Source organism: Ammospiza nelsoni, chromosome 4 (assembly GCF_027579445.1).
Source record: "Ammospiza nelsoni isolate bAmmNel1 chromosome 4, bAmmNel1.pri, whole genome shotgun sequence".
Classification (NCBI taxonomy): Eukaryota; Metazoa; Chordata; class Aves; order Passeriformes; family Passerellidae; genus Ammospiza; species Ammospiza nelsoni.
The window spans coordinates 45434217-45454829 of NC_080636.1; positions in this window are offsets into that span (position 1 = coordinate 45434217).

Consider the following 20613-nt stretch of genomic DNA (forward strand, 5'->3'; position numbering starts at 1 on the left):
AAAGAGAACCACAAAAGAGAGTTTTTTCTAAACATTTTTTTTTTATATATATCATAGCAGTTATTCACAATGCTGCATGAAACTGAAAAGCCCCTGTAAATCCTGGAGAGAGAGATTAAAAGGCAAGTGAAGCAGTCAGGGGCACAAGATTCCAAATCCATTTCAGCTCCACATGCATGGAATGGAAACAGATATGGGCTTACATGGCATCTATGTTCACACAACAGCACTGAAAATGTAGGGGTTTATAAATTAAACTGTGATTTGAAGCCAGAGGAATCAGACACACCAACGTAATAAAATCCATCCAACTGAACCCAAATAAGCATACAAAGATGCTTATAAGTAATATAATAAGTAAGTAATTATAATATAATAAAAGTAATAAGACCAGAAGAAGAAGAATTAAATTAAGTGTCATTCAGGGCCATTACAAGATAGTTCTTTTCTACACTCACCTGTTCTTCTGAGGGAAAGCAAAATGCTGCATTTTCCAAATGTCTAATTGCAACTGTTCACAAAGCTGATTACAAATTAATAGCAGAAGCTCCAGTTTCCTGAAAAATAGGAAATTCATGGACAAAAATGTGATTATAACATGTGGTGCTCATGTGTTCTTGGCTGCACTACCAACAAATCACATCTTGCAGATATCCTACAGAAAATCAGACCTAGAGCCAAGCACCTGTAGGAAGGGACATAATTTTCACTACAAACTGAGTCTACAAGGGCCAAAAAGTACATGCTGGAGGAAACACAATATGTGAACATACAATCAGAACCAGGAAAAAGAATAATTTATAGTGAAATCAGTCCCAGGCTCTACTTGCAATTTCTTTTTCAACTCAAAAAGGGTACATACCTTGGATTCTATCAAAGAGTTGTAAATAGCATATGGGTTATCTCAAGCAAAAAAATCACACAAACATGACAACAGCAAATGCCATCATAAAATCCAATGCAAGGTTGGCCCCCTCATCATTTTCAGAAGAAGAAGAATCAGAATTTTTAGATCCAGATCTTACTGAAATCCCTCTCTCTCCATTTTCTTCTGTCAACAAAAGCCAGGGGAAATCTGCTCCTATACCAAGTTCTTTGATAGCACCAAACATTACAAGGACATTATTATATGGTTTTAAGTAATGTTGAGGATAGCTTCTAAGCCTCTGCATATAATATAATAATACATAACAAGTCACTGCCTTTTTTATTCATTCCATGCTCTGCTATAGAAACTAAAGCTCTTTCCACACACAAAAAGAGCTCAAAACATGCAATCACACATTCAAGGATTTTTCAAAAACTGAATTACCATAATAAAAAATAAAAAAAATTAGGAATTATTTTGAAAATGGATGGTACTACTCTTCTAAATCAGATTAACAACTAATAAGTGTCAAGGGCCTGCTATAACTTGGTACCAAAAAAGTGTTCTATACAATTGCCTTGGACTAATGGATATTTTATGCTAAAGGATAACTTCTAATTCTGCTGCAAGAAGCACATACTTGCCATGCACTGCAGACATTAGGAGTGTTGGTTATGATGTATGCATAGAAGCCATCCAGGGGGAAAAAAAATCATATAAACTTAAATGAATCCACACTGGACATTGGAAGCAAAACTGTGAAGTTTCAGGAGTAAGCAGTAGAACTCAGAGCTAAAGGAAAATAAATTTTGAGTATTTTGACCAGCTTTTTTTGTGTCTCAGTAAGAGACAGTATTTATAGGGACATGTCAATTCAATCTATCACTACATAAAACAAATCCTAGGAGGGAGTCAGAAAGAATTTTCTCAAAATAGCATCCTAGTTTGTTAAACACAGTATGGCATGACCCCATTCTCATGTAGCCCAGTGAAAAACAGATTCTAGTAGCAGTGGGAGGTATATGGAGTATGAGATTTCCATTTTTTCTGAGACTCAATATAAAAAAAATGGCATTGGATACACTTTAAAAGGGCAAAGCCCATCTTTCTTTATTTCCATGCTCCCCCAGCCTCTGCAGGTTTTCAAGTCTCACAAACAATATCTAAAAAGACAGTGAAATTTCCCTTGTGAGATATGGAAAACACAGAAGCTTTTTCTTCACCCCAAGCATGCTCACTGGGATTCAACAGGGCAAGTCCTGAAAACGTGGCTTTGAATAAAACATCACAAGTAAATAAGGGTGCAGTGCAGTCAGAGGCTGTGTCTGTTAAAATTATATATTTAATCTCCACACCAGGATAAAACATGTCTCTGCACCATCCCTTTGGTCAGGGCAAAAAAAGCAAGAAATCTCTGGGTAACTGATTCCAGTCATCCCTCTGAGCTCCCCTTAGGGATAGCATCTTTCTTTCCATCTCTTCACCCCAGGCTGCCTTCCAGTCTCTGCCCATAAATCCCCAACATTTTATCCTCTTTCAGTAACTTGTATTCTGCTTTATATTTATCAATAATCAAACCCTCAAGGAAGGAATATTACCATTTTTCCTCCTTTGTCTATAAGGGATAATGCAGTTCCTGGTGTTACAAAAGCAACAGTAATGTCCTGATTGCATTATTTTGCCACTATTTGCCTGGAATAGAATCAGCCCCTCAAAAAAATGTTATTTTTTGAGGATGGAAGGAACAAAGTGAGCTTTAACCATATTTGATATTGGCCTGCATTGCACATAACATGATTTCAGAAAGCTCTGGATTCAATCTGGGCTAAGGCAATGCTCCCACAGTTGAAGTTTCTCTTGCATAATTCAGAATTTCCTGGGTATAAGATTTACAGATAAAAACTTTCTTCCATGCATAAATACTACAGCAATCACTGCTCCCTCAACATCTATTTTTCCAATTTGTTTTTTTTTCCTCACTCAGGCCATATCTTGCCTGGATTATTGTCATCTCCATCAAAGATGCAAAAACATGCTACAAAGCTAAAATGCCTCAGCTCTCCTGTCTGCTGAGTTTCCCATTTGCTAATGAGTGATACAGAAGCAGGTGCTGCTGCAAAGCCACAGGAAAGCACTGAGTTTGCCATATGACAGCAATGCAAAGGCCATCATGCAAAGATGTTCGTGAGAGGGGAAGATGGGAAATTAAACACCTGTAATTAATTTCCTTCACAGAACATCCTCTGGCGACATCTGCACAAACCTCCCCGAGTCAGAAACCCATTTGTGATGTTTTGCAATTGGTGCAGAAGCCAGTTCTGCTCTGCAGACTGACACTGGCAACAGCAATTAAATGAAGATGGAATGCAAGGCCTTGCTGAGCATCCTCTGCTGGGGGGCAGCCCAGCCACTGTATTTGGGGACTTCATGGAGCTTTTGTGTTATGTTTTTTCTCGTTTTCCTTGGCAATTTGAAAATTGCTCTGTTTGACTTACTTCCCCTTTCTTTAAGACTGGTGCTATCAGTGTCAAAATAATAATAATATATTCATTTATTCACTTCTGAGTGCTTCTAGAGCCATATCCCAGAATTTCAAATAGTGTTGTAACAGAGACAAGGACAAAACAGGGATGTTTGACATCTGATATAGGAAGAGCTGCCAGCCTGAAATAAGTGCAGAAATGCACCAAGCATGTATTTTTCAAATATCTAATGTAACTGCATAACAGAGAATTAGAATGAGGTGTTTTTCTGTGTCTCTTATCTACTACACATTTACAGAGGAGGAATGCAGCTTGGAACATTCATTTCCTCTGCAGCTGTTATCCTGCAGAGATTTTCCAGAAGAGGAACTAAGCACAAGTGACCAGGTAGGACCAATTAACCTGACCCATTTATGGTAAAAATTACTGAAATCACACTTTCAGGATACACCTAATTTGGCATCCAGATTAAAATGCAGAGCAATTTAAGAATTAAAAATCAAAATCAACAACATCATTGAAATCCTTATTCATACAGCTATGGGTGGAAAACAGCAACAAGCCTCACATACTTTCCTGCAGCACAAATCACTGGAAGAACAAATCCCCAGCTTGGGTGACAAAATAAATTAAACTGACAGACTAACCAAAGGAGATTTGAACAACCTGTTTGGCCACTTTATTAAATATATTTCACATAATAAAACTGTTCAGCAAGATTGGTAGCTTGTATTACGTGGTCACAGTAACCTTCCTTGATCTTCTGCCTTCTCATTTTCCTAATACAACCTAATATACAATTTGCCTGTTTTAGTGAAACTGAGTTCAATGAGATCATGTTTTCAACATTTATTTTTCCAGAATAATCCCTAAGCCTTTTTCTTGATCAATGTGCTGAATGATTGTTTCACTTAGCAGGTATTCCCCAGATTATTTATTTGCTTCTACTTTTAATAAGCTTACATTTCTGTACATTGAACTCTATCTGGCTGCTATTGGCCTAGTCTCAAGAGAAACACTTGCCTCTAATATTGATTGTACTATGCATTATTTGCTTTGCCTTTAATCCTGGCGCATGGAATCCTGGAGATTTTGTTTTCAGTATTCTATTTCAAGTCAGCTTGAGTGATGTCAAGAGAACTGGCTCATCCAGTTCAGAAAAGAAATAAATGCTTTTGGAAAAAACAATAGTAGCTTCTATATGATTTTAAGTGTTCCTTAGTAACTAAAAAAATGAAATTCATGTTTCATGTAACATAAGAACTATAAATTATATATTGCCATAAATAATCTGCATAATTGTAATATCAACAGTCAGAAAAAAATTACCTTGAATTCAGCTCTTACTAAGGAAGGGAGTAACCTGCTTTGGACAGACTTGCTTTGAGGTCCTTTCCAATCTATGTTCTGAGATGCTAAAGCCTTGGAAGCATATGGACTTCCACAGGCCAGTAACCTCCTAAAGAAAAACGCAAAAAAATCCTGGAGGTGACTACCACATGAGATATTTTTAGGTCTGAAATCTAGGAGATTTATTTTCCATTAACATAACTTCACAAAGACACTTAGAGCACTTTAAAACACTATGAATTCCAAAGGTTTGTAAAGCATATATATTTTATATATATTTTTTTATGTATGTATATTATTGTGGTGGTGCATCCCAGGTACCTTGCAGTGACTCTTTGTGTGCACACACATGTGCATTTGCTATGGCAAACATGGGATAAATTCTGCTCTCTCAAATGTTTAAGTTCTTTAGACATCTAAGGAATTTAGGCCTGTAAGTAAGTTTAATTTGAGTCAGAAGCTGAACTAAATGTTAAGTGTTGTTCCTTTATTCAATTGTGAAGTTACAGCTGAAGTACTGGTGAGTGCTGTTAAGCCTGCTGTCAGGCCATATTCCTTTTTATCCTTGCCCTTTCTCTCCCTTTGTCACATGCACCTAAACACACACAGATAGTTTTCTGTTTATTGCTGCTTGGATTGACTACCTGAACTTTATTTCTTGATTCTTCCCCTCTGTGTGCCTTAACCCTGTAGTAAGTAGCAGAGAGAACATTTCCAACAAGACTTTCCATGCTGTTGCTTAATATTAAATCCCTTCCTTTGCTGAGACCCTTGCCAGTCATTCCTTAAGCAATCTCAAGCACTCCTTCTCAACAAGTATATTTAAGCAAAGGTTGTTAATTTAAACAGAGCAGTTAAAATCAAAAGCTCTTCTGAAAACAGAGCTTTCAAAATCAAGGTTTTTGACACACTCACAGTTGTGAGTGACACAGCTCCATCTGGATGGTTTGGTTTCGAATGCATCAATATCTGTGGCCTAATAGAACATTCTCTTTCAAATCACAGCCTCCTTTGCCCCTCATACTTCAGCAATATTTCCTGATATGATGAAGCAGTTGCTCATCTAATTTCTGAAGGGCTTTGTTTAGCTCAGTGACAGCACTGATTATGTGCAAAATTATCAGTTATCTGGTATTATTATCGAGCAGCACCATCTTCATACATATTTACAGAAAACTCTCTCTCCCTGGCTGTTCTCCTTGTTTCCACAGAATGAGTATGTTTACTTGAACACTGCCTTTTGAAAAACATCAGAGAAATAAATCAGCTCTATGCAAAATCATTGTGACCAGGCTCTGTGAAAGCTACAGAAGGGTTTATGCTCGAGCAGCCCCCTTAGCAGGGCTTGAATTATGAACAGGAACTCTGCCCTAGTGGCACAAAGGAGTTGGCACAGAGGCATTTCACTCTCCCACTGCTTTCTCTCATTCCTCAGCCCCACTGGCACGGTTTTCTGGGAAAGGAGGGCAAGTGAGGGCAGTCAGTGCTCTTCCAAAAGCAGATTTAGTTCTCCATTAGCTTCCTGCCAAGAAACCTGCAGGGTCAACAGGGAATGTTGTTAGGAAGGCACAATGCTTGGTGCTTGGGGTTTAAGCTTTACTGCAGTGTGAACTTTGTTAAACATTTAGAATACCTTAATATACTGTAAGCACAGAAAAGGGATATCCGCACTGAATATTCCTCTCATTCTTTTAATAATGGACCAAACTCTGTGTAACTTTATTTTCCTCCTCAATTCCCTATCTATTTCCACATTATTATCTGCTTCAATTGTGAAATTTTATTTCTGCATTACTCTCATTCTGGTACCAGCTCTCCACAAGCTGAGTCCTATTAGAGAAATTAGGGGATTCTTTCCCTTTCAGTGACCTGTACATCAGTTTACATTCATAGATGTCTAAATCAAAGAAGCAATGCCTCTATTACATTCTGAGACTCTAAGCAGCCAATTCCTTCAGTAGCTTCTTCAAGTAATGTACACTGTCCCAGCTGCAAGATCCATAATGGCTTCCTGAAAATGCTTCAGAGAATAGAGTCTTCACTAGATGAACTGCAAAATTAAGTCTCAAATTAAAGCTACTTTGCAAATTCTGCTAGCATCTTCATCAAGCTCTGGGAAATACTATGCATTTCCAGGGATTCTCATGTTACATTTAGGGAGAAGACTATCATTCTGTGCAAATCCAACAGTGTTGAGGTTGAGATTAATCATACTCAACCAAGAGATCACTGGCAGAAAGTAATTCAGGTTTTCAGAGGAATGAATGACTTTTGGAGTGTTATCACCTCCTCTGAGTGACTACAGAGAGATGCTGACAAAACAACATTCTCCTGTTGGGCATATCAGCACAGCACTGAAGCTTCAGTAGCAGGAAGGTCCAAGCTCTTCCCAACTATCAAATAGACTATCAAATTTTTATCCACTAGATAAAAATAACTTTTCCTCTCTCAGCATCAAACAGATCAGGGGATCAAATATAAGAACCTTACCCAGCTATATGTAAAAGAGCTATGATCTGTACAACAGCCAACAACTGTTTATCCTTACCTTATTTAGAGCTTCCGTTTCCTTTGCAGAGCTCATCATAACATTTTTATAAAATTATTATACAATTGTTCCTAACTTCATTTAAATACCTGCATCTGGATATAAAGGCCCAGAAGTATAAAGGCCCTCTAGGTCTCCCTTAAAACCTTTGCCTGAGGCACCTGCATGTAAAAGGAGGAGCCCAGTTGTTTATTCAGGAACATGCTGAAAAAGATCAAAAGTAGTGAACTGCAATTAAACTATTACAATCATCAATGCTACTTGATGTTCATAGCACAGTGGACTCATCAAGAAGAAAAAGTGGTGGTGTGTCCACACCCTTGTAAGGAAACAGAATGATTGTAAATCAAACAAGCTTCATTAGGAAAACATCAGCATTAGTGGCTCAGAGCAGCACACTAGCTTATTTGATCCTGTTTTAAATTCTTTCAAACTTCAACTACAATTTCCAGCAGTGCAAGGTTTAAACTTCTTTCTGTAACACAAAATCACCTTCCTGAATGTATAATTGAAGCATTCAATAAATGAGGCAAGTAATGGAAAAGCAGGCACTATATACAACAGTAAATATTTGACTGGTTCTTCAAAAGCAAATTGCAGCATTTCAATATTTACTTGCACTCAGAATTGCTGATGGTTTCCCTGCTGTGCAGTAAAAGAGAAAAATTAAGTGCATTCATAATCACTTGACCTTCCTTCTAAAAAATTATATTTGCCAAAATATTCTCTGTACTCCCATTGTTTGTGAAATAGAAAATGTAAATTGCAAACACATTTGGAAGAGCTACTGGTTTGAAACAGCGTCTCAAACTTTGATTTTCCTATCTGCCTTCTGCCCTAGAGCCAACAGCAATTCCTCACTGTGACAAGACAGATCTGGAGTACTCAAACTGCAGCAGCATGAACCATCATCAGCACTTGCTGAGCATCCATCTCATGTTAGACACAGTTCCTAGCATGTTTATGCTGCAATGGGATCCTAAGAGTAACAGGGGCTGCCTGCAGATGGCTCTTGGATTCCTAACAAAAATGAGTCCCCTTGTTCCTTATTTCACTGGTGTAAAACACATGGAAGACAGATAACAGGTATCTTACCTCTTTAACTGTGTGCTCTCTTTGGTGCCTTGTGAATTCTCACCTAGAAGAGAGACTAGATGGAGTTGAAGAATAAAGTAGGAATTTATTTGGAGGCCTCAGTGGATCCACCTTGGGCAGCACAAGAGCCCAGCCAGGGCTACACCCAAGATGAAGCAAAATGGGCACAAAATGGACAACACATCATGGGGTCTCACATTCATATAAGTTCTGGTCCATTTGCATATTGGAGTTTATTGTCCAATTACAGCTTTAGGTTATGAAGTCCCATCCTTCTTGTTTTTCTCTCTTCATTCTGCCATTGTTTGTGCTCTTGGGCCTGAGATCTGGATTGGCTGTCCTTGGTCCCCAGCTAGAGAAGGAATTGTTTTGTCTGCATACTCCATGAAGAGAGCTTGCCATCCCCTGATATGAAGCTCAGACCCACACACTAAAGCAGCACAGAATCTGAAAAATATAAAAGCTAAAACCTGAGGCATCATCTTGATAGCAACCCCTCACTGCATATAGTGATAAGGATACTGTAAAATATCACTCCATTTTTATCATTCAAAATGCTTGGAAGAAATCTCATCTAAAATAGTAATGATAGCCTGCAAGCCCAAACCTTTCTTCAGAATTAAGTATCTATTTAATTCAAGCAGCTGACACAAAAATTCACTTCATTTTTTGCCCCCCACCTGTCAGGCATGCAACTGGTACCAAATTATGAATTTCATCTTCATCTCCACCAGGGAAATACTGAACTAGACAATGTACTCTTCCTAGGATTGATAGTATGATATAGTTTGTTTTCTTTTAAAGGTTCAATCTGACTCTTATTCTAAAATACTTACTCTATAAATGAGGGAACAAATCCTTGGTATTGCTTGAAGGCATCTCTTCAGCATTATCTGTATTTTTCCCCATCAAACCTTGAGTTTTTCATGGTGAAAAGTGAAAAGAGAGGGGTGATTTTTTCTCACTTTTATGGCCAGAAGTTAAACCAAGTGGGTAAGCAAGACTTCTAGGCTGTCCTTGGAGCCACTATTGAGAAAAACTCACCAGTATTGAGTAAACAATCCATCTCCAGAGGGCACTCCATCCCATTCCACAAAAAATGTCATGATAGGGAATTGCAGTCACCTGTCTGCTCACCACTGAATAAATGAAACAGATGCTTTTTGTCAGATAACTGAAGATGAGCAAGTCATCTCATGGAGTGTCTCATGGAGTGTTAAAGCAAACCATGCAATATATCAAGAAAAGCAAACCTCAACCTCAAAAATAATATATTTTTGTTTTCAGTAAACATCTTGTTGTCCATTTTTCCTGTTTTTCCCATAATTTCATTTAGCTTTGTTTTTTTCCAATTCTCTTGAACATTTGTGGAATGGTGGCACCAGCAAAACAGTAATTCCTGCCCTGTTTGTACATCAACAGTTAGAGAGTTTTAGAGGAAAATAAAGAATATATCATGCTTAAGTATAACTATGCTACACATATCTATGTTCTGCTAAAGGTAAAATGCTATACAAATGTAACAGTATTTTTATATCTCTATGATCAAAACACTCTTTTAAAAGCTTTATGAGGGAAAATGTGTTCTTTTTCAAAAGCTTGGCTAAAACTCTTGGCTGAAAAAGCATTAGCCCATCACTTACCTGAGAGACTGGGTTTTATGGATGACTATGAAAAGAAAAAAAATTTGTCAAGCCTAATTTTATATTTTCTACCTTTGTCAGCTTGTGTGAGTAACTTCCATCCCCTTTTGCACAGCTTTCAATATATTAAAAATAATGAATAAAGGAGGCTCTAATGGGAGAGGTAAAATTTGGCAAAATAATTAAATTACTAAACATCAGAAACCTCTTGCTTTACAGATCTATGAGTTAAATATATGGCAATTCAATCTCCTTAAGGACTTGACAGGACCTATTTTGTATGAGATTTATTTGCTAACAGGCTTTCAGTCACATTAAATCCTCACCAAGTGCACAGAAGCTGTATTTTACTGCACAGCCCTAATTGAGCTGTCTGGGCTCAAGTAGCTGAATGTTACAGAAATGTTTATTATACAAATCCATTTACTCTCAAACTAGAAAAGGACATTCCTGTACATTTGAGTGCAATTTATCATAGAAAAAAGAAAGCAAAAGATCTTTTATCACCCTCTCAGATCAGTGGATTATTCTTATGCACTTCTTTTACGACTCAAAATCTGATTTAGCTCCAAACTGCAAAAGAGCAAAGTCTCAAATGCTTCTCAGTTATTTTTCAATTACATTTAATATCTCTTTCTCAACAAGAAATATAACTTAGTGAATTGCAGCATTCCAGCAGCACCCTCTGAATGGGGAAATAATACACTTTTGTTTTCAGTAAACATCTTGTTATTATCCATTTTTCTCGTTTTTCCTATAATTTCATTTACCATTTGTTTTTTCCAATTCTTTTGAGCATCTAACCATCCAATTTGAGTTAAATGTTTAGACACCCCAAAGTTACACAAAGCAAGAAGGAAAAAATCCTAAAACTTGTCAACAGAACTGTGGCTGAAATGGCACACACCCCTGGAATCCATATCTGTGCATCCCATAAGTTTTCCTCACGGCACCAAAGGAGGTAGGTGATGGAAATCAACTTCTCTCAAACAGGAGTTTAAAATCCAACTTTGTTACAGAGTAGGGATGTGTTGCAGGACCTAATTCAAGGGATAAAACATATAGCAAAGGTATTTTCAATGTAAAAACCTTAAATAAAAACTTGACCTGTTGTCCACATTTCCCAATTCTTCAGTAATTTCTTACTAAATAAATAAAGGGGCTGAGAGAGAAAAAAAAAAAAAAAAAACTCAAAGCAAAAGAAAACCACAACACAAAAAAAATTATATTATGGTTGAAACCCAGCTTTTGCCTCCATCTGGTCCTACTTAGGCAACCCGAGGTGCTTCAACCTGAAAAGACAGGAGGGCAAAGAACACTGATGAAAAGTAGAGTGCGAAAACTGTGTTCATTTGTAACCATAAGGATCCAAAATAAAATAATGTAAAATACATTTTTTAGTAGTTCTCCTTCCCAACACACCAACACTGTAATTACAGGCACAGATATTCCACACAAGGGGGAAAGGAGCTTGCACACAGGACCATAAAGTACAGGAGACCTCTGCTGTCCTCTCAAGTCCTCTTTCCCACCTCTGCTTTTCTAAATAACTAATTTTATTTTATTTCATTTACTTTTCTCAAGGGTCCTCTGATTACAGTTCAGTGTCTACACCAGAACTTGACTGATTTTTCCCCCTCTGTCCATGCTTGGCAAGCATTTAATAGTAATTAAAAATTCCTCTATTCAGATATTCCTCTATACAGATAATCAAGAGGCAGTGGCTTTGATTGATAGTCACTGTCTTGGAAACTGGAAGAGGAAATTTTTTGAGTTTCCTTGAAGGAAAGCTGGGTAGATAATATGTTCCAAACTATCATTGAGACATTTTTGCCACATGCCATGTTGTTTACAAAGATGGTACAAATAGCAGTGATTAGCACAATGAAAGAGAAATCTGAATTCCTTATGCAGCTCATTTGCCCTGGAACAAAGCATCTCCTCAATATTCCTTGACCCTCCTTGGTGGCATGACATATTCACAGAATAAAACTGCAGTGAAGCAATTCTCAGTGCAGAGAAATTAAGAGAGGAACTGAATCTGATGGAATTCAAAATAATGAGATGTGTCAGCAAGGAACAGTGTCACAGGGTCTTCACAGGATGCAGATGTATGTGAAACAGAAATTCATGGGCTGCATCTCAAATCCCAGCATGGAAAGTGTTAAGATAATTCTGACACACACTGGTGCCAGCAAAAGTTTCAAAAGGGAGAAAACATGAAAGATCTCTTCCTCAAATATTAAGAGCTGTGAGTTAACTCAGGGCATTTGAAAGCATTTGAAGTTGAAATCTATCATAAAGTGCACCTTTAAACAAAGGGGAAAAAACCCTGAATACAAGATTAGACTCTAGTAAAAAAGAGAAATCCTGCAGAAAGAAACTCTACTTTGTTGAACACATTTCTCAGTTCTGTTGATTAATAATGTTAAACAGCATGACTTTACATCTGAGACAAATTTGGTCATTCTGTCCTTCCCTCTCTTGAGTGAACCACTCAATATAAAAGCTAGCTAAAGATCTAGGTGATCTTCCATATAACACAAGCTAAACTAAAAGCTTATGAATAACTAAAATTATAAATAACACTTTTAAGGACTTCAGGACAGATCTCCCTGAGATGAACAACTTAGTTGAAGTACATATTTCAAGAAAAATTTTAGTGTTGGTTTGGTTTTTTTAAACACAGATTAAGAGTTTATTATGAAGAAAATTGCATAAATCAGGATGTATTCCATGAAACAGAGTGTGGTGAGATACATCAAAACCTCCACTCAGTGTTTCTTTTGCTAACTTTAATATATTCTTGCTTTAAGGTTATTGCTTTAATAAAGTGCCCTCTGCCATTTTATGTTATAGAGGGTTTAGCTTTTATGCTGTGTAGTAAGAAATTTTGATTAAGATCTTCTGTCTGTTCACTTGCCATAATAAGTAATTCATCTTTCATAAATATATCTGACTTGCCATCACTAAAACTTGAGGGACAAAGCTGAAAACTTAAACTTTAGGCAATCTTAAACCCCTCAAGCAAGGAGGACTTCTCAGCACCTCATGACTCAGCAGCAGGAAGGATTCTTTAATAAACTTTATCTGAAGCTACCACTCCACCCATGGCATCACCTAAAAAATAAAAATTAAAATCTTCTGAGGAGATCTAGAATAATTTTCTAATGGTTTTACCTTGGTATTTTAAAATACAAGGATTTCTTTCTGCTCATGCACACTAGCTACAATGTTTTCACATGTTATATCATGGTAGTAATTCTATTATTATTATTCCATTAAATGTAAAAACAGTGTTAATAAGGTTTGTGACTCCTCTGTTTCACAAAAAGCCATTTTTGGATGAAACAGTGAGTGGATAAAATAGGAAACAGTGCAAGAAGCTGTTTATGGGGAAAGAGTAGCAGAGAGATGCTACTTCAGTCACACCTGCCACCAAAGGGACAGTTTAGAACCACACTGTCACTGCTGCTGCCACACACACTGGGCAGGAACACAGAGCAGAGATAAAATCCAACTTTGCTGCACTTTAACTCAGCAAGAAAGAAACACTGCCTGGCAAAAAGCTCCACAACTGCTCAGCTTTTCCATTTCCCATTCCTACTAACCACAGAAAGCTGCCAGGCTTTCTGCTTCCTTCCTCTTCAAACAAGAGTTCGGAGTACCTTTGAATACCTGGGAACACCTAAAGGTATTCCTTTAGGACATTTTCCAATGACCTAAAATAGACATTGGGAAAGACCACTGAACCCCTACAGTGCAAGGAATAGGCTTTGCTTATTGATTGTCATGGAAGCTCCAGCACAGAGGTCACAGCTGTAGGGGACAGCTCTTTCCCTGTCACACACACCTGTGCTGGCTCTGATCCCATCAAGTTGTTATTCCAGCATTCCCATCACTAAATGAAAGGAGGGAAGCAAGACCTCAAAGCTGTTATTTTTTACTTGTTAGGCAGATCCCTCTTTCCCTCAATACTATGTTTTAGTGTGCTTATTGCTTCCCAAAGAACAAACATCAAATTTCTCCTGAATGTGACATCAGATCCCCTGAAGCCTTTCACACAAGCTGGAATTTAGACATACAGGAGACACACAGGTGAAGTGGGAACTGAGAAGTTGCTCCATCTCTGCCTATATTGTGTCTATGAATAAAATGAATGAATGGCTCCATACTGCCAGGCCTTTTTTTTAAACCCCCCCCAAAAAAAAAAACGAAACCAAAACTACAACAACAAACCAAACCCTGAGCTGTGCATTTGCAAAAAGTTACACCATTTTCTTTACCAAAAAAAAGCCCCTAAACATTTAGACAGGTCTAAAATGAACTTCCCTGCTTTGGGCTGCTACCCCTGTAGAACATTCTGACCATGGCTTTTATCAATTCCACAAACCAGTATTTTTGACAAACAAGTTGGACATTGAAACCAACAGCTGCAATTTGGCAGCCACGGGTTTTCTGCTTTTCATTTTAATAATGTTTCTGCCCAGCACTCCCAGCTCTTGTTATTCCAGCTGCAGCAGCCATAACTCATGTCTCTGGGGTGTTTTTGTGTGTATGCTTCGAAGTAAAGAGGCCTCACAGGATGTCTAATATGATGTCCTTTGCAATCCATTATTAGGTTATGAATCACCTTGCCAGTTAATCACACCATTATGAATGCTGAAGGCATAAAAAAACCAAGGGGGATTGAAATACTTATATTTCCAGATTAAGGAAAGCTCTTTTAAAAAAAAAAAACCTGCAGGCAGACTAGTGAATATAGGTTTTTGAACGGTGCCAGATTGGCAGACAGAAGTGAAAAATTTTAATCAAAAGGGCTTTTTGTCTTAGTTGCTTGAAATGATACTGGAAAAAAAAGGGGAAAATACGCAAACTTTCATCTTCTGCTAAAAATGGATGTGCTGAAGTGGGAATTCAGTGCACTTGGAGGAACCCAAGATGACTTCAAACAATAATAGATAAATACATCAAGCCTCTATTTACCTGCTCTGTCATTTGAAGCTAGCAGAGGCTGATGCAGTTACTCAAAGCCATCAGCAGCACTGCAGAGCAGCATACATCTCTCACTCCTTTCTGCATTCCTGGCCCCCTTCCTTCCCTTGCGCGTACTTTGCTGCCACCTCCAGGATACACCGGATTACAGCCTCGAAGTTTAAAAAACCTTTTCACCAGCCTGAAGTTATTTTGCTCTGAGGTCCAATATTTCAAATCGTAAGCATAGGTTTGGTTACATTTCAAAAGGAAACCCCCAAAACTGTTTGCAGACACCATTCACAAGCACAGGGGTGAGGAGAGCTTACAGGTGCTTCTTCCTTAGAAAAAAGCAAAACGGTGCTTTAAAATAATAGCCTGTTTAGCAAATTACATAGCAAAGTCTATTAAAAAAAAAAAAACTTATTACATACACTCATTGCAGAGTCTTTTGTGAGTATTATTGCCCCTAATTCCAGGACAAGAAAAAGTAAACAGGCAGCTCTTAGCTGGAAGTTTTTTATAAAATTAGGACTATTTTTTCTTTTTTAAAGCTCTGTTAGGTCATTCAAGACACACTCCTACCCTCAGAAGCAGGCAGTAATTGCAATTTTAAAAAGGTTCCAAATCCTCTACAATGAGAAGGTAGTAGCCCTGTCTTTCTCCTCTTTTATTCATGAGAGGATCAGGTTCAAGTGGATGGAGTATCAGGCATCATTAAGAAATTCACTCTTCCAAAAGCCATAGTGAGGTGTCACAGTGCAGAGCTGTACACTATGGAAAATTTGTCCTAAAATTAAGTCTAACATTACACTAGAGGAAATCCTTTTTAGATGCTGTACAATTAGTAATATCTGCTTGATATAAACAATGCAAAAGAAGTTGCTAAGGCTAATGGGATGGACTGGTTCCAAAAATAATATCTTTATTAGTTTATTATCTTTTGGGACCTTCAAAAACCTAAGATTTTTAAGTAATCATTTACCATCCTGAAGAAAGGCTCATTGAAGTGATTAATTAATTTCAATATAAAAATAAGATTCAGTGAAAGCTAGGTCATATCCTACTAGGGCTTTCATTTTCATTAAGAACCTTTCTGACTCAGAAGTACAGGGTTAATTCCACTGCCTAACAGATATATTCCAGGTTTTTCTGTGCCTGGTTAAAGACAGCAAGGGGGAAATGAACAAATCACACACCTTGGCAGAAGTGGGCTGTGCCACTCACTGGATCCTTTCTCTGCAGAGATCAGCACAGGTACTGTACATCATAGAAATTATTAGACAAATTTAGTGACACTTAAGCAGGGTCTGTAATTCACTCGACTTTTGCAGAATTTACAAGCACAAACCACATTTTGCCTGGCTTCTGCCAAAGCCTGTGGAGATGGAAGCTGGAACAGAAACACAAACATCTTTCCATAATGTAGCACTTTGCCAAGCATCATTAAAAATTATGTATTTAGGGTAAGCTGTCTCCATTTTTACTTTATTCTTACACTTAAAGACATCTGTTGCTCAAAATGAGGTGTGTGTTCACTGGGTTCTTCTAAAACTGCAATAATCCTGCCAGAAAAAAGTATTTAATATGATTTCCATCGATTTCTTGTACCAATCATTACAAATTCATCAAAGCATAAAAATGCAAAGAATAGGCTCTTACTGGCTTTACAACAATGCTGAGCTACACTTACCTTTTGGAAGTCAATTACTTTTCCTCAATTTTAGATAGAATTCACTGGCTCCCCAATGTGACCAGAATTTGAAGCAGCTATTAATTTGTACACAATAAATGTAATGTTCCTTTATAGCTGAGGAGAGCAGGGTGAGAGGAAAAAATGATAAAAAATTCAGTGGAATGTTTGTATATAACCTGATTAAATTTGAGCCTCAATCCAGAAAACAGTCCATTAGAAGCCAATATTTCAGAACTACTACAGATATTATAACAAAATAGAACAACTGCACTCAGAGTAAAGACTCAGTTGCCTGGAAAATCAATCCATATGGAAATACTGCTCTGGGACCTTGGAGTAACATGATTATTTCCTGAAAACCCCTTTAAAAAGACTAACACTTTGAAGATACTAAAATGCAACATTTATTTATTTTACTCAAAAGGAAAACCTGTGCTAATTCACAGCATATCATCAACGTGGCACATTGAGAAATGGGTGTGTCTGCTAAAGAAATTCAAACCATGAAGTAAAAAGGATTTTTGGGATCATTTTCCTATTGGTTGCCATTTTTTTTTGTTTGCTTTTTACATGCTGTGATGTAAATATTAGAACATTAGAATTTACACTGAAATATTAGAATTACACTGAAAAATATTAGAATATTAGAATTTACACTGAAAAAAACCCCTGTAAATCCAGAGAAGATAGAAATTAAAATAGTAAATAAACTGTGACTTCCCAAGAAAAGACAATTTTTTGTTATTGACATCAACTTCTTTTTTCTATATAGAACAGATAAGGATATCAAGATGCTTTTGCCATCCTGATTAAAGGCTAACAGGCTTTCTGGAATCCCTAACAGAATTTATACACTCTATTCCCATATAATATTATCAATTTCATCTTTTTCAGGTAAGCCTTATCTCATTTGTTAAAATACAAAAATGCAACTTTTTCTTTTTATAATTTACACCGCTGGTGTGACAGGACAGCTAATTACTCTGCTAATGTAGATAAGAGTTCCAGTCTCCTGTGTGGAGTATTAATCCAAATTTCTGACACATTTAAACCTTTTCCTCATGATATGGGGTTGAGTGGAAACAGTAATGCTTTGTGCTAAAAGGAGGAGTTAATCCTTCCTTAGTTTTGCTTTATAAATAATTTTCATAAGAGTACAGTAACCCCAAAAAACCCAAGGGAGTGTAATTTATAATTTCACACCACTGCAGCAAGAGGTGGTCAGAGTCTCTAAATTCTCTGAACACAGGCATAAAATTCATGATGTCAAAGAATATGGGAAAAAAGCCCACATCAAGATAAGCCACAAAGGAAAAAATTAAATTAGTGACCACTTCAGGCTAAACCTCATTGAGATGAGAGTCCCAAGACAGTCCTATTTAAACTAATTTAGCATAAAACACCACTCAATGCAGTGGTGGCAATATCTAGTCTCACCTGTTTCCTACAATTTACTTTTAATCTGTAACCTTCCCCACCTTCTGTTCAATTTCACAGCAGAAAAAATAATAGCTATAAAGGCTACTTTAAAATAGCATTTCCAGTTACAGACAATTAGTTCTAAAGACACTGAGGTACCCTAGTGCTTCTATTGAAATGTAAATATTTATGATTTTAACAGCCTACTATTCAAAGCAAGACAAGCTACTCATTTACCATTTTGTTCAGAACCCTTTGAACAATATTTGCAGTAGAACACTTTGAATAATATTTACAGTCAACTTTTTTTTTTTTTTTTTTTTTTTTTTTTGGGAAAGTAATTTTTTTTCCATTAGTTCCAAATTCAAATGTTCTTATCATTGTTGCTACTAAATATTATGGTATCTTTTTCAGAAATTATAACAATTGCAAGAAAAGGGGAAATATTTCAATATTTCAAAAAGCACATTGTAAACAATAAATTGCCCCATTCATAACTGCTGTGCCTGAAATAATTGTAAGAATTTCCTTGCTATATTTTTGCCTCAAGACCTTTATCAGTGACATGTTCTTCCCATTTGCCTCCCCTTACTCATGCCCACCCTAGCCAATATGATTTAGAAAGGCCAGGACACAAAAGCTAAATTTTAATGTTCATGTTCTATTAGAACAGTCCATTTTCTCCCCAGTATGCGCTTCCTTAGGAATATTTTTACTTGGAGCTGCTCTCCAAGTCTTGAATTTCATTTTTCACCAAGTGGATGTTCCACTTGTGTCTTGTTCCCCCTTAAAGATTGCACATAACCAAATAAGACTGGAATACTTCTCTATCAATAGTTTGCAGTTTAGCATACAAAACAGGCAAAACCATTTCAGATGGCCTCCAGGGCACTATCTAGCTGAATATAAGTAAACAAGTTTAGAGGTTCAAGATTATTCCAAGAGTATTCAAGATTATATCAGATTATTCCAACATATCCCAAACATTCCCAGTCATTTTTTAAACTATTGGCATTTTTTTTTCAAAAGTTCTTAGCAATTATCATCCCATGGTAGTCCAGAAATTCTAATGATTTGCCCAGAAATAATTGGTAATGGGGCAAATGTTTTACATCCAAGTATTGTTAATGCACTGACTGGAATAGCTCTTTTCTCACAGGTACTGGAAAGGCATTTTTACTACCTTAACCACAAATAAAGAATAATCTGATGTGTAATTGAAAAAAAATTCTAAATTTATTACAAAATAGAATTCAAGAACTGAACAGCTGTAATGGGAAGGGAGAGGAAGGGGAAGTAAAAATGTTCCCCAAAAGTCCCAGGTTTCATAGTTATTCTCATGCCTCTGCCTTCTAATTTTTTTCTCTTCTTTTCCTTCCTGCTTCAAGGGAAAACTACAGACTTTGGACAACTCCTTTTTCAGCCATTCAAGCCAGGTTGCTCCCAGAAATGGGAATGCACAATAAACAGCATTCTGGTTTCAAACTCACTGATTATTATTTAAAGATAAGAAGATGCTAGATAACACCAAAAAATTAAATAACCATCAAGCACAATTCTCTTTTCACTGAAAAAAAAAAAAAAAAAAAAAAACAAAACCAAAAACCACCACACCAGGTAATCCCTGGAAAGCTTCTAAATGCAAGTTTTGATATTTCAAAATATTTCAGCTCTTAAAGGCTGCTATTAAAGGAAACTGCCAAACCTGTCCTCCTGCTGGGAGTGGGAATATATGGACATCCATAAATATGTAACCTAACCAGAAAGAGTAAACACCTCAGAAAAGCTCTGTTTCCATTTTCTAATGTGTTCTACCTTTAAAACTAAAGGGATAATCATGGAATGACAAGTTTTCAAAAAAAATTTGATGGTATGGTCAAACTTATACATGAACTAGTTTTCAGGCCAGAAACTAGTTATGGGTGCATTTTCACTTAAAAACAATGAGTTTTGGGTAATCATTCTCACAAGTTTCACAAAACCACACAGTTTCAAACTCAGTGGGAAGGTAATAACATCTCCCTTCTGTTCTAATTTAACAGAAGGCAAAGAGATGAAATTAAGAGATGCATGATGATACCCAAAGTCTCCCTAAGGAAAAGCAAGTTATTTTGTTGCTGGGGCCACAGCAGCATGCCAAACAGCATTTGTGAACTTGGATACCCTTCCTAAAATTGCAGCAGTGCACTTAATGAGCCATACTTCAGAGGTGCATAAAATTAGGACTGAGGTAGACTGCAGAGGTGCATAAAATTAGGACTGAGGTACACCGCAGACCTAATAAATCTTTCATTAGAACTTGTTCAGGTATCACTTTTCCCAATGTCACAATGAAACCACAAGTGAGGGAAGGCCCATGGATTCCAAGGAAGAATTCCATTCCACAGTGATCCTACTGCTTGAGAGATGCTACCAAAGGCACAGATAAAGCTCTGCTTTTGAAAACAGCCTGCTCTATACAGGCTGAACCTCAAAACAGCCTGCTCTACACAGGCTGAACCTCAAAACAGCCTGCTCTACACAGGCTGAACCTGACA